Below are 12005 nucleotides of genomic sequence, written 5' to 3' on the forward strand. Positions count from 1 at the left end.
TGCTGTCTACTCCGACGTCCACTCCTAAGAGGCTGGCAGCAGAAGGGAAAAAGAACCCTCGCAAACGGAAACAGAAAAATATTACTCTTTCTGGGTCACAAAATAAACTTTTAAGATTTCATGCGAGAATGGTGCTGTGTAAACTTCAAATGTCTGCTCGATTTATCAAGACATCACATATTTGCAAAAGTGCTTTAACGTTTTCGGAGATGCCTGTTACCCACCAGCTGACTGCATAGCTGGACTGGCCATTAGACATACCAGGCATTTGCCCGGTGGGCCGATGGTGATTTTTAATTTTTATGTTTGTTTGTTTATCTTTGTAACGGTATAATCAATGAAAGGTGGTGGATTAGCCAATTGGTCATGATCAACTCTGGGCTGGACCAATTACAATACTTCTGTATTGAGGGGGAAAGAAACGTGATTCGTCCCGCACATTAGCTACAATGGAAAAAAGACACAAAGCTGGAGTTATTCTGTGTTTTTGCTGCACAACTGCCTCTTCTTCTCTCATTCTCTCCCCTTCCTCTCCTGTTGCTACTTCAATCATGAAACTGATCAATGATCAGCTGATCAGCTTTTCTGCCTAGTGATGGGATTTCCGGCTCTTTTTAGAGAACCGCCTCTTTCGGCTCCGAACCGGCTCTTCAGGTTGTTTTGTTGTTTTAATTAATTTATTATTAACAATAATATAAAATTATGCACAAAAGGAGTTACTAATGTAAAAAAAAAGTGGTTTTATTTATATATGTTTATTAGGGGTGCAATGACACACAAAATTCACGGTTCGGTTCGGTTCGATAGTTTGGTGTCACGGTTCGATATTTTTTCGATACAAAAAAAATGTTCATGCCTTTTTAATTTGTCATTTATTAAAATTATAAATATATAGTTTAACTCAAAAGTACAGTTTTTAAATTTAATGTTGCTGAAACAACAAAGTAATAAAAAAATAAATCTATCTGATCGTGAAATCACTCATCTTTGGAAAAGAGACTTTATTACAGAGAAATGGCTCTTTCCAAAATCAAAGCTATACTATAGCCTTCTGCTGGGCTATATTCTCAGCAGCATATTAAACATATCAGGTCCCCATAAGTAGAATCATGTGCTAACGGCTGTCTAAATGACTCGGGTAAAGTTTGTAGCATGCGTGCTTGTTGTTTTTGTCTGCTTCCACTTGTCTTTGCACTAGGATGATGTCGGAGTAAATGTGCAGTCATATTCATTGTGTTCCCACTAGTGCTGTCAGCGTTAATCTCGTTGAAATGACGTTAACGCCACAACACGGCAAATCTCCGTTAACAAGCTACCGCGGATCGCCCCGTGCGTGGGGCTGGACGGCGTCAACACGTTAACGAGCTAACTGCGCTAACACACTAGTTCCCACCAATGTAATTGAGCATTGCGTGGCACATCCGACATACTGTTTTACTTTTGTCCATGACGCGCTTACCTTCAGGGTCATACGTCACATGAAAACCAAAATAGTTCCAAACGCCAGATCTGAATGAGGGTGGGGGAGGTTCAATTTGCCATGTTGCAACAAGAGCTTAACTTCTGTCTCCGTAGCTTGCCCTGCGCTCAGTGAATCTGCGTTCGACTACTCCACCTAGGCTGCACTGTCGAGCGCAGATCCACTGAGCGCTCAACACTGACAGCATCGTCAGAAGAAAAGTTGATAAAATAAATTAAAAATTTTGTATTGTTCGATACATATGCGTACCGAACCGAAAGCACTGTATCGAACGGTTCAATATCGATACAAGTATTGTTGCACCCCTAGTGTTTATATATAAATATATGCGGTGGCCCCTACGAAACACGTACAAATTCCAAAAAGCACGTACAAAAACACATTTCTAGCATTAACTGAACTTCAAAAACAGAGCTACCTAGATCACTTAAATTACACAATTGAAAGCATATGTGTATTGTTTGTGTATTTATACACAAGCATCATATATATTCAAATAATTTAAAAAAATGTTCGTTTACCTGTTACTACCACACACCAAATCTTGCTGGCTTGTGTAGCCTCTAGGTAACAAAAGCTCAACACTGCCCCTAGCATCCTGGAGCACTTCTGTTGTCTTTTGTACGTGTTTTGGAGTTTGTACGTGCTTCGGGGTTCGTAACTGTTTTGAAGTTTGTACGTGCTTCGTCTCTAGGGGCCACCATAAATATACTTTTATTTATTCACATTATATTTATTATTTATTCACACCCCCTGGGCGACCATGGCTCAGGGGGTTGGGAAGCGTATCTGTAATCAGAAGGTCGCCGGTTCGATCGCCGGTCTCTCTGTCCTGGTCATTGTGTCCTTGGGCAAGACACTTTACCCTACCGCCTACTGGTGTTGGCCAGAGGGGCCGATGGCACGATATGGTAGCCTCGCTTCTGTCAGTCTGCCCCAGGGGAGCTGTGGCTACAACCGTAGCTTGCCTCCACCAGTGTGTGAATGCGAGAGTGAATGAATAGTGGCATTGTAAAGCTGCACTCCCTGCAGTATATAAAAATTGGTGTACAGTAGTCCCTCGTTTATCGTGGGAGTTTTGTTCTAAAAATAACCCGCGATAGGTGAAATCCGCGAAGTAGCCAGATTTATTTTTTACAATTATTATAGATGTTGTAAGGCTGTAAAACCCCTCACTAAACACTTTATACACTTTTCTCAGACAGGCATGAACATTTTCACACTCTTTTGTTTAAACACTCTCAAAGTTCAAACCTTCATAGAAAAATAAGTCCAGTATCATAGAATGAAGCCAAAGGTCCAGGTCCAGAACGCAGGAATAGAGCAGCTGCGAGAGAATTCAGCATTAATGAATCAATGATACGGAAGTAGAGGAAGCAAGAAGAATGAGTTGAGTAAAGTTTGACATATCTGACTGCTTTTATTTCGCTTAATGTGCCTTATAATCCGGTGTGCCTTATGGTCCGAAAAAGACGGTAACTTCTACCTTCCTTTAGCATGTCTAGAAGTCCAACTTTTTGTGCGATGGTTAGCATCTTCATCTGGCTTTTGGGTGCTACTGGAGGTGCCCAAAATGTTTCGTCGACAGTGTTGTGTTTGTACTTATTGTTATTCACAGGAGAAAGTTGTTACACTACTCATTAAATTACCTTCTCGTTACTCAGTAAAATTCCTTGAAACGAACTGTTTCATAATTACCAGGTTACAACATAAACCTGAGGTTAAAGTTCCACACACACCATGAATCCCTATCTTTATGATGACACGCACATGAACCTTCTTTTTAGGTATGAACTAAAAACTGGCAAAGTTGAAAACCATCTGAAAAGGGGCTTCAAAGCAATCGCTATGGTGATTCTACTGTAGAAACATGAGCTGGTAGAAATTAAGCATGTAGCATCGCTGTTTTTACTGCCTGTTGAAGTTCAGGATCTGGTTGCTGGGCTGGGTCGGCATTCACTCAGTTTGAACTTACTCTGGTTTCTTGGCTAGCTTAGCATTAGCATGCTGTCTGTGTGCATGTTTACAAAGAGCAACAGTTGCATTAGCAGTATTATGTGGTTGTTGCATTTCACCACTCACTCACATAAATGTCCATATCTCTATCCGGTCGTTAAGTGACGACGTGACGAATCCTACTTCCAGGCCTAAAGTAGTCTGCGTTTAATATGGCTTTTGTGTTGTTAACTAATGTTATGTATTTTCTTCTATTTAATCTCAAAAAGCTCCTAAAACAGTCAGTGATCACTGTTGACCTCCCTCGGCTTTTATTACCGCTAATCATTTATTTAAGCTCAGTTTTTAAAACCTTAGGATGTAACTACAGCCCAGCCCATGCAGCAGTATATGAATGACTAACCTCGTATTGTGGATGGATTATCTCAGTTGTTCTCCTGGCTGAAGTGTGGTCCTTTCACAGCATCCTGCCATGCGATTACATTTGTTCCTGACCACCAAGAACACTCACGTTAACTTTTATCGAGTGGAAAAAAAGTTAGCTTGTTTATATTATGCTAACATAGCTGTGTCGCTAGCAGTCACGTAGCACATCATTATATACCAGCTAGCCAAACTTCAGTAACTCTACAAACGTCACTGCTGTTTAGCTTTCTGTCTTCATATATGTTGGAAGTGATAACAGAGCTGTACGTTTTAATTTGTTTCCAAAACCCCGCAGTCAGGACATGCTATATTGTATTTAGATAGAAGCTAGCGAGCTAACTTCCTGTTAACTTCTAACGCCGTAAAATGTCATAAATTCCATTTTCATGGATGCCTGGATGTTAAACTCAATTGTTACACCTGTTAGAGCAGAACGCTGATCATTTTATTAAAGATGAAAGACTTTAGACAGTTTTTCAACTCTCAGTAATGCCACAGTGATCGTTTGATATATGGACCTGCACCGGAGTTTAAGTCCAGACACGGCTAGTGACGTCAGACTTTACGACCGGATTACAGAACACTCCACCATTTTCCTCCTCCTGCACAGTAATTGAAATCAGCTGATTGCAGCAAAGTGATTTTTTTTCTTTCTATTCACGATGTGCAGATTACTTTGTAACCCAAGTAACAACATAATTGCAAGTTACATTACTGCATAACCAAAAAAAATGTAATGTGAATACAGTAACACAGTTCTTTAAAATCCACCGCTGCTCATGACATCGTAGTTTAAAAAAACAAACTAGGCAGACGTCAGTGAAGTAGTTAAAACCCCAAGTAAGCATTCACATAAACATGCGAACCCACAACAGTTACGGGAAGGGACAAATCGGCAGGCGGCACTGAAGGAACAAGGAGACTGGGGCAGCTCTGGGAAGAATGAAAAATGCACATTCTGAGCATCATGAAGAATTACACGTTGTTTTTTTTATTACTTCATTTCAAGAAATGAGGCAAACACTGTTCTGTTTATGATATAATGGAAAACAGTTTGAAAAGGAGTTAATTTGGTAACTTGATTCCAGTCCTGACTGAATAGGTCTTGACATTAGAAGATAATGAAGTTAGGATCATGAAAAAGCTTTTATAAGTTCCCTGCTGGTTACCAGGGAAACGATGAGGGAGGTGGAGTGGGGGGGGGGGGGGGGGGGGGGTCACAAAGCAGCATCTGTGTGTTAGACTGAGGCATCGTGATGTTTAAAACACACAGACACACACCCACTCCTGCCAGCGCCAGATGCATTGTGGGTACCAGGGGGGCAATTTAGTTCAAGTGCCGCTGTCTGAGCACAACACACACACGCTCACAGATACACTCACACGCACTTGACATGATTCACCGTGCTGAGTTACAACCCAATTTGCAGGGGAAGAGTTTCACTGATGACCTGGCAACCCAGCAGGTTCTTTATTTACTATCTGGCAACTCGACATCACATTTTTTCCCAGCTGAGTCGAGGAGACGCTGGACCGCAACTGTGTGCTGTTTGTTTCAAAAGAATCCATCTTTTGAGGTAAACCGCTTGTCAGGACAAACACTTAAGTTGTTTCCACAGCGACAAGAAGCTAATTATTACCAACAAGTCAGATTACCCATCATGCATTGTTTTTGATTTCTATGAAAGAAACTGGAGTCTCATTACAACAAGCGGTGTGTTGTCATTAGATTCAATGAGTGCATTATCATAGCGGTGTGTGCGTGCACGAGCCAGATGGTGACGCATCAACCATGGAGTCATTATGAGGACAGGAGAATAATGAACAAACTGTTTGTCTCCTTTAGTTTCCTCCAAAACCATAAACATAGCCACATAAACAGTATACATATGAAATGTCTAAACAGTTGCTGCTTTTAGTTCAGTAATTAGCACACACTTGCACAGGTGGAAGCTAACAGCAATGGAATGGGGATTAACAAGACTGAAAGGTGGCGCTTAATGCACCTGTGACAGTTTCTAATTCTGCTTTTCTTGCACTTTTTTAATATGTTCAGTGAGTTGTGAGTCATTCTTTAAGGTCAATTTTTTTTGTGCAACTCTGCAGTCACATAAAAACAAAGTATCCTGCAGAAAGATAGGACACCGTGTATTTAGCTAAAGATGTGTTTCCATCTGAGAAACCTATTACCAAAAGGATTGAGTGTTCTCAAGGCCAAAATGTTCAATTTTATTTCAATTCATTTTGTTTTTATTTATGTAGCATCAAAACATACCAACAGCCACCTTGAGGTGCTTTATATTGAAAGGTAAAGACCTTACAAAAACAGAGAAACCCCAACAAACAGATGACCTGCCAATGAGCAAGTGCTTGGCGACAGGGGGAATGAAAAACTTCCTTTTAACAGGAGAAACCTATTGCAGAACCAAGCTGAGAAAAAGGGCGGCCATCTGCTCCAGTTTTGGGGATCTTTAAGATTACCTGAAGGTAAGTACCCCCAAGAACTACAAGCCTTCACCGCTGTATTCTCTGTTCATTTTCAAACATTAAGTAAACAGCCAATCAGCTGCAATATCACCTTTGGTGTAGTTTATTTTTCTGGTAATCCTCATCTAGCCTCCTCATTTTCTTCCTATGCTGCTGTACAGTAAGACTCTAGTAGCTGAGTCAAAATTGTATTTCCTCTTTCACGTATAAGCTCAATAAAGCGCTGACTTCACTGCTGTTTCATTTTTAATGTTGGTTGCCAGTGCTGCATTTATGAGTTCAATCAATCAATGTACACCTGCGTCAGTCACATTTCAAAACCCTCTCCTCCATAGTAAAACCTAAAATAAAAGCTCAGAAACGGACATCCAGGAACTGTAATGGTCCGTTCTTACAGTGCAGACACTGAAAGGAAATGAGGCACTGTCCTCTGTGTGGGAGGCATGTTGTCAGCACTGTCTCCTGGAGAAGGTGCTGGGTTTGTTTCTACCGAAATGCCTAAATGACTGTGTGGAGTTTGCATTTCCCTGTGTAAGGAAGTGTGTGTGTGTGTGTGTGTGTGTGTGTGTGTGTGTAGGTGTGTGCGTGTGTGTGTGGGGTGGGGGCGCTGATTGAACATGACAGTTCTACATGTAAAGGAGGGCTACCTCAGCTTCTGTCCAGACAAACCCTGTAACATGTTACTCAGTTCAGTCAGACCGCTGCTGGGCAACAGCTCTAAAATTTGTGCCTCTATATAAATTTTTGACTGATCAGAGTTCTGATAAATGGACAGCCAACAGGTGCACACTGAGGGAGCGCGAACCAACCAAATGCTGCATTTCATGGATAAAGTCCCAGCATTCAGTGATGCATTGGAAGGTGAAATTTGAACTGACTTTGCTTGTTTTTGAAGCATGTCCATAAATTTTATGAGGCATAAGCCTGACAACCTCCAGAGTCCCAGTTTGAAACAGGTCTTAACTGGAAGATGACAGAGAGCGAGACTCCGGTCTTCAAGCACAAACAAGCTCATTCATCTTTTGCTTCGGTTCATCTGCATAAATTTAAATGTGGAGAGTAAACAGCAAATTGTTAGTCTGTTAGCTCACTATTGAGCTCCTGGACTAGATCCTGTTACATGTGATGTTGAAGAGAAATGCTCAATTACTTGTGTGTGTGTGTGTGTGTGTGTGTGTGTGTGTGTGTGTGTGTGTGTGCTATGCTAATAATTCCACGGAGGGTCGAGGCAATCAGAAACCTCTCACTTTTAATCAGCTTCACAGAGAGCTCACACTCGCACACCAACACTGCCTGTTGTAAACCAGTTTGACAACTCCAGTATGGTGAGACACGCACAGGCTCACACCTGACAGACTGAACGAATAAATGGCTGTCAGAGGCCGCGTGCGAATGAGTAACACAGAATGACAAATACACACATGCACATTTACTGTAAGCTTAGTACACTTTAACACGCACGCACACACTGCTGTGCAGATAAATGAGAAGGTAACCGACGGCATAGACAGATACACCTATCAAAGAGACGAGAGAAGCAATCTGTTCTACATTTGTACAGTGAGCCGTCAAACATACATATTGTGCAAATACACAGTTTGCAGCACTCACTCTTCTTTGGTCTCTGAAGCAATCTGGGACTGCAGAGGCAGAAAAAGAACAAGGTACAAAAAAAAGCAAACAGAACAAAAGATGAAATAAAAGAAAATCCTAAAATAAGTCCCTGACTCCAAGCTGCTGTTTGTTTCCTCTAAATCATTTCCTGCCATTCACCCAATGAGATTCACCCAACCAGAATCCATCTGCTTGTAAGTCTGACATTATCAGCTACTTCCAGGCCCAACTGCACCTTCAGTTCCCCAAAGCAAATGAGCAATGACGCAAGAATGGTCTAAACCCTCGGTCTAAGTAAGAAGTAGTGTCCAAGTGTCCGTGAAAGAGGATACTGCAGAGTTAGAAGTTAACAGGAAGTTGGGTACCTCATTGACATCTAAGCACAGACCCTCTGACTGAAGGATTTCCAGTAAAAATAAAAAAAAAATAATAATTTAAAAAAAATATATATATATATAGCACTGCTGTAACTTGTTGTACTTGTATGTTAGGGTAATACAAACTAATTAGCACACGGAAGATAGAACTGTGACTCAGGGTCTTCTACCAATCAGAAGGTTGATGGTTTAATACCCATCTACTGCAGTCTGCAAGGTAAAGTAAGAAATATCCACATTCAGAGTTTGGGGTGGGTGGTGCAGGAGAACGTTGTTCTAATATTTATGCTTTAGACCTAAGTTTGAGTGATACATGTTACATTTTCTTCCATCTATCATTTTTAAATACATTACATGTTTCTAAAGCAAAAAAAGAAAAATCACGGTTTAGGTTAAAATATAAAGGTTACCATGTTTTTTAAAGTTTTGTTTTCCTGGTTGCTATGGTGACACTGTTTTCTCTACAAAAACAACTAGATGCTCATGACGTGAAATATTTTTATTTTTGAAATGCATTACTTATTATTATTTCATGCTCACTGACATGAAATAAAAGTCCTTGAACATTAAAAAAAATAGATTCATTTTTAATGACTGTTTTGTGAACTGCGGTAACCTCTGGCTGATCCACAGCCAGAGGTTAGTCATTAATATGTTGCTGCGTGGTTTCGATTATTCACTATGAGAAAGTCATGATCCTAAATTTAATGTCCACCCCGAACCTGAGCGCGATTCTTTTCTGAAGTGTTCAGATTTTACTCATGGAAACTACAGCTGTGGGCATGGCTGTGCACTACGTGATATACACCATGGATTTTTTTGTTCATGTGAAGATATAAAATGTAAACTTGACAGTTTTTCAAGTGCTGTGTCTAATCAGAAAACTAGGGATACAACCACCAGTATGTGCTTGTCCCTGGAAAAGGGGGTTGATATGTCTACAGTTAACCTTTTAATATACATAAGATTCCCAGTATCCTGTTGAGGATTGGGTTAGACTTAGCTGTGCATCATTAGACCATCGCAGATATGTACTCAGATATTTAATTGTGTGTTGACTAAAAAGCTATGTGGGGAGCAGGTGGACTACAGTGGTGACAGACTGAAGCCCTCTTCCAAAGTGCAGACTGTGGGACAGAATCTGTCAGACACATGCATCACGCACAAAGGCTCCTGCCACAGCGATTCAGAAATGGTAAGGCATAACAAAGCTTTGTTTTTGTGAGGCTGTTGGCCTGTAAACACTCAAAAAGCTGAGGTCAGGCATGGGTGATGAGCTGTGTGGCAGCACTGGGAGGGACATGATGTAATAGCAAACATTAAGGGTTTCCAAAGGCAGAGTGATGGAGGAGTGAGGGAGTTTGTCTGTGTCGTCTGTGAGGTGGAGCTGGAGACATTCACGCCACACTGTTCATGGATCATTAGTTTTTGTGTCATTTCCTCTATTAATTTTGACACTAGTCAAAACAAATGGCCTTCATCCCATGTTTGAGCCTATGGGAGCCCTGCAGGACTCGCAAATTCATCTGGGAGCGCAAATCATTTGTTAAGCCTGAATGTTGCCTCCATTTGCAGTCTGCAAGTAAACGTCCAACACCATTTGTTGGGACTCGAGGTTATACGATTCATTTCAGATGGAAACTGACTTGATGCTTATCTCCCTGAGGGTTTGAACTGAGACTGATGAAAAGATGAGCGCGGCTTACAGACATGAAGCCTGCAGCCAAGCGCCTTGAGCCTGCACTCTTTTCCTCATTGAGCTTCCTCAATTTAAAAAACGGAAAAAACTTTATTTATAAATCATGACGTCCCCATTGGAGTTGAAAAGGTGGATAAAGCAGGTGGACGCTTCAGCTTGAGTTTGCAGTATTCATCTGTTTTCCAGTCAAGTCTGATATCAAACCTTAGTTACTGAGCGTCAAACAAGATGTCACTCACTCGCCAATGAGCGATGTCATGGTGGCCACATCAATCTTTCCTAGAGAGTCTGTGGACCCAGTAAAAACCTCAAATAATTAAAAAAGAAATTTCAGCTCTGTAAAAAAATCAAAACCTTAGTTTCAGACACAAAGAGGCTGAAATAGGATCAGATACTGATCAGAACACTTGATGTAAATCATGTAAAAATACTGAAATAATCAATTTCAACTATTTTCCATAACTATTGTGGTATTGTGGGTTGTCCTACGTTTACTGATAAAGATTAATTTACTGATATTAGGATGATCTTTCTAGTTGCATTCTTATCAAAGATTTGTTATAAGCATTAGTTTTATCCAGAACTACAGACTGTTTATCCAAAGGAACTTTTTTTCTCAGTTTTTTTGGATTGGTGGATCCAAAATTCATTTTTTAGTGTGTATTCCTGGTGGAACAAATGCATTAAAGTCCCTTTTTTATATCAGCCTCACTGTGTTCTGCAGTTGATTTAATGAAAGAAAAATCTCATGCCGATGCTAAGCACCAAAAATATATTCTATTATAGTTACACCATTGCAGTCACTCCTCTCCACTGGCAGATCTATTTTCTGGACTCAACAGATCCCACGCTTTGCAGAAAAAGTTCAGTCCACTACTGTTTTATTTTGCTCCGTTTCTTTGCTCAAGTCAGATTTTTTCTATTGGACATACAAAACAACAAATATTGAACAGACTGGTGTACATCTAAAAAAAACAAATAACATAAAGAAGAGGCCAAAATGACCGAAAATAAGAAAGGAAACATAGAAACCTGAGTAAAAATACTCAGCGATTATTCTGATTTAAAAGCCAACAAATGAAAATGGGTTTTCAACCAGGTTTTGGAAGTGTCTAAAGGTTGAGTGTTTTTTCATGTTCAAGAAAATATTCTCAACTAATCAAAGCAGCTTTTTAGGATTTAATTTGTAGTGTAATTAGTATGCTGTCTCCATCAGGACAGCTTATCCAGACAGGAGGAAAGGTGTGAACGCATGTAGTCCAGTGTGAAAACCATGTAAGCAGCTGAAAGGTCAAACAGCTCATCTCCTCCTGTTATCTGACGTGAGCCTGACAAAAGTTATATGCAGTGGCATGGAAAAAATGATAAAAGAAAGCACCCACAGCGTCAGTACTCAATCACAATGGAAATAAATATTTTAATATCAGGACTAAATATAAGCACACAATTGCAAACAGATAAAGATTTAATATCAGGTAAAGATGAGATGAGTGGTGCAAGATAGCAGTGAAAGTCAGCCTCTCGCTTTTTGTGGGGTGTTTGGGTCATTTGGCGAGCTGCCCCATGAAGACACCTAATAATAGTTATCCAAGACCTTGAAATAAGTGTATTTTCTACAAGACCCCCTTTCCCTGAATTGCTAGAAGCCTTCGAATGACAAGATCACAACCTGCTGAGCAGAGACACTAGCCGTAAATGAGGTTTTAGGACTAACCCAGTAAGGTTCCATCATAAGGCCATATGTCCTTGGACCCTTCTGTTGGGTTTAAATGCTTTAAGCAGTAAGGATTTGCTGCTGGCTGCGTCAGCGACCTATCGGAAGCCAGATCAGTCGGTTGCTGACAACAGCTGATCATCTTGAATGCTGTGCTGCTCTTTCAGTCACTAAAACCAGCAGTGTCTGATCAAAGGAGCAGTGTATTTCAGACGGTGTGCAGAGAGTAAAATTTCCAGCTACAAAACCCCC

The sequence above is a fragment of the Neolamprologus brichardi genome, chromosome 17 (genome assembly GCF_056152115.1).
Source record: "Neolamprologus brichardi isolate AB-2024 chromosome 17, ASM5615211v1, whole genome shotgun sequence".
Classification (NCBI taxonomy): domain Eukaryota; kingdom Metazoa; phylum Chordata; class Actinopteri; order Cichliformes; family Cichlidae; genus Neolamprologus; species Neolamprologus brichardi.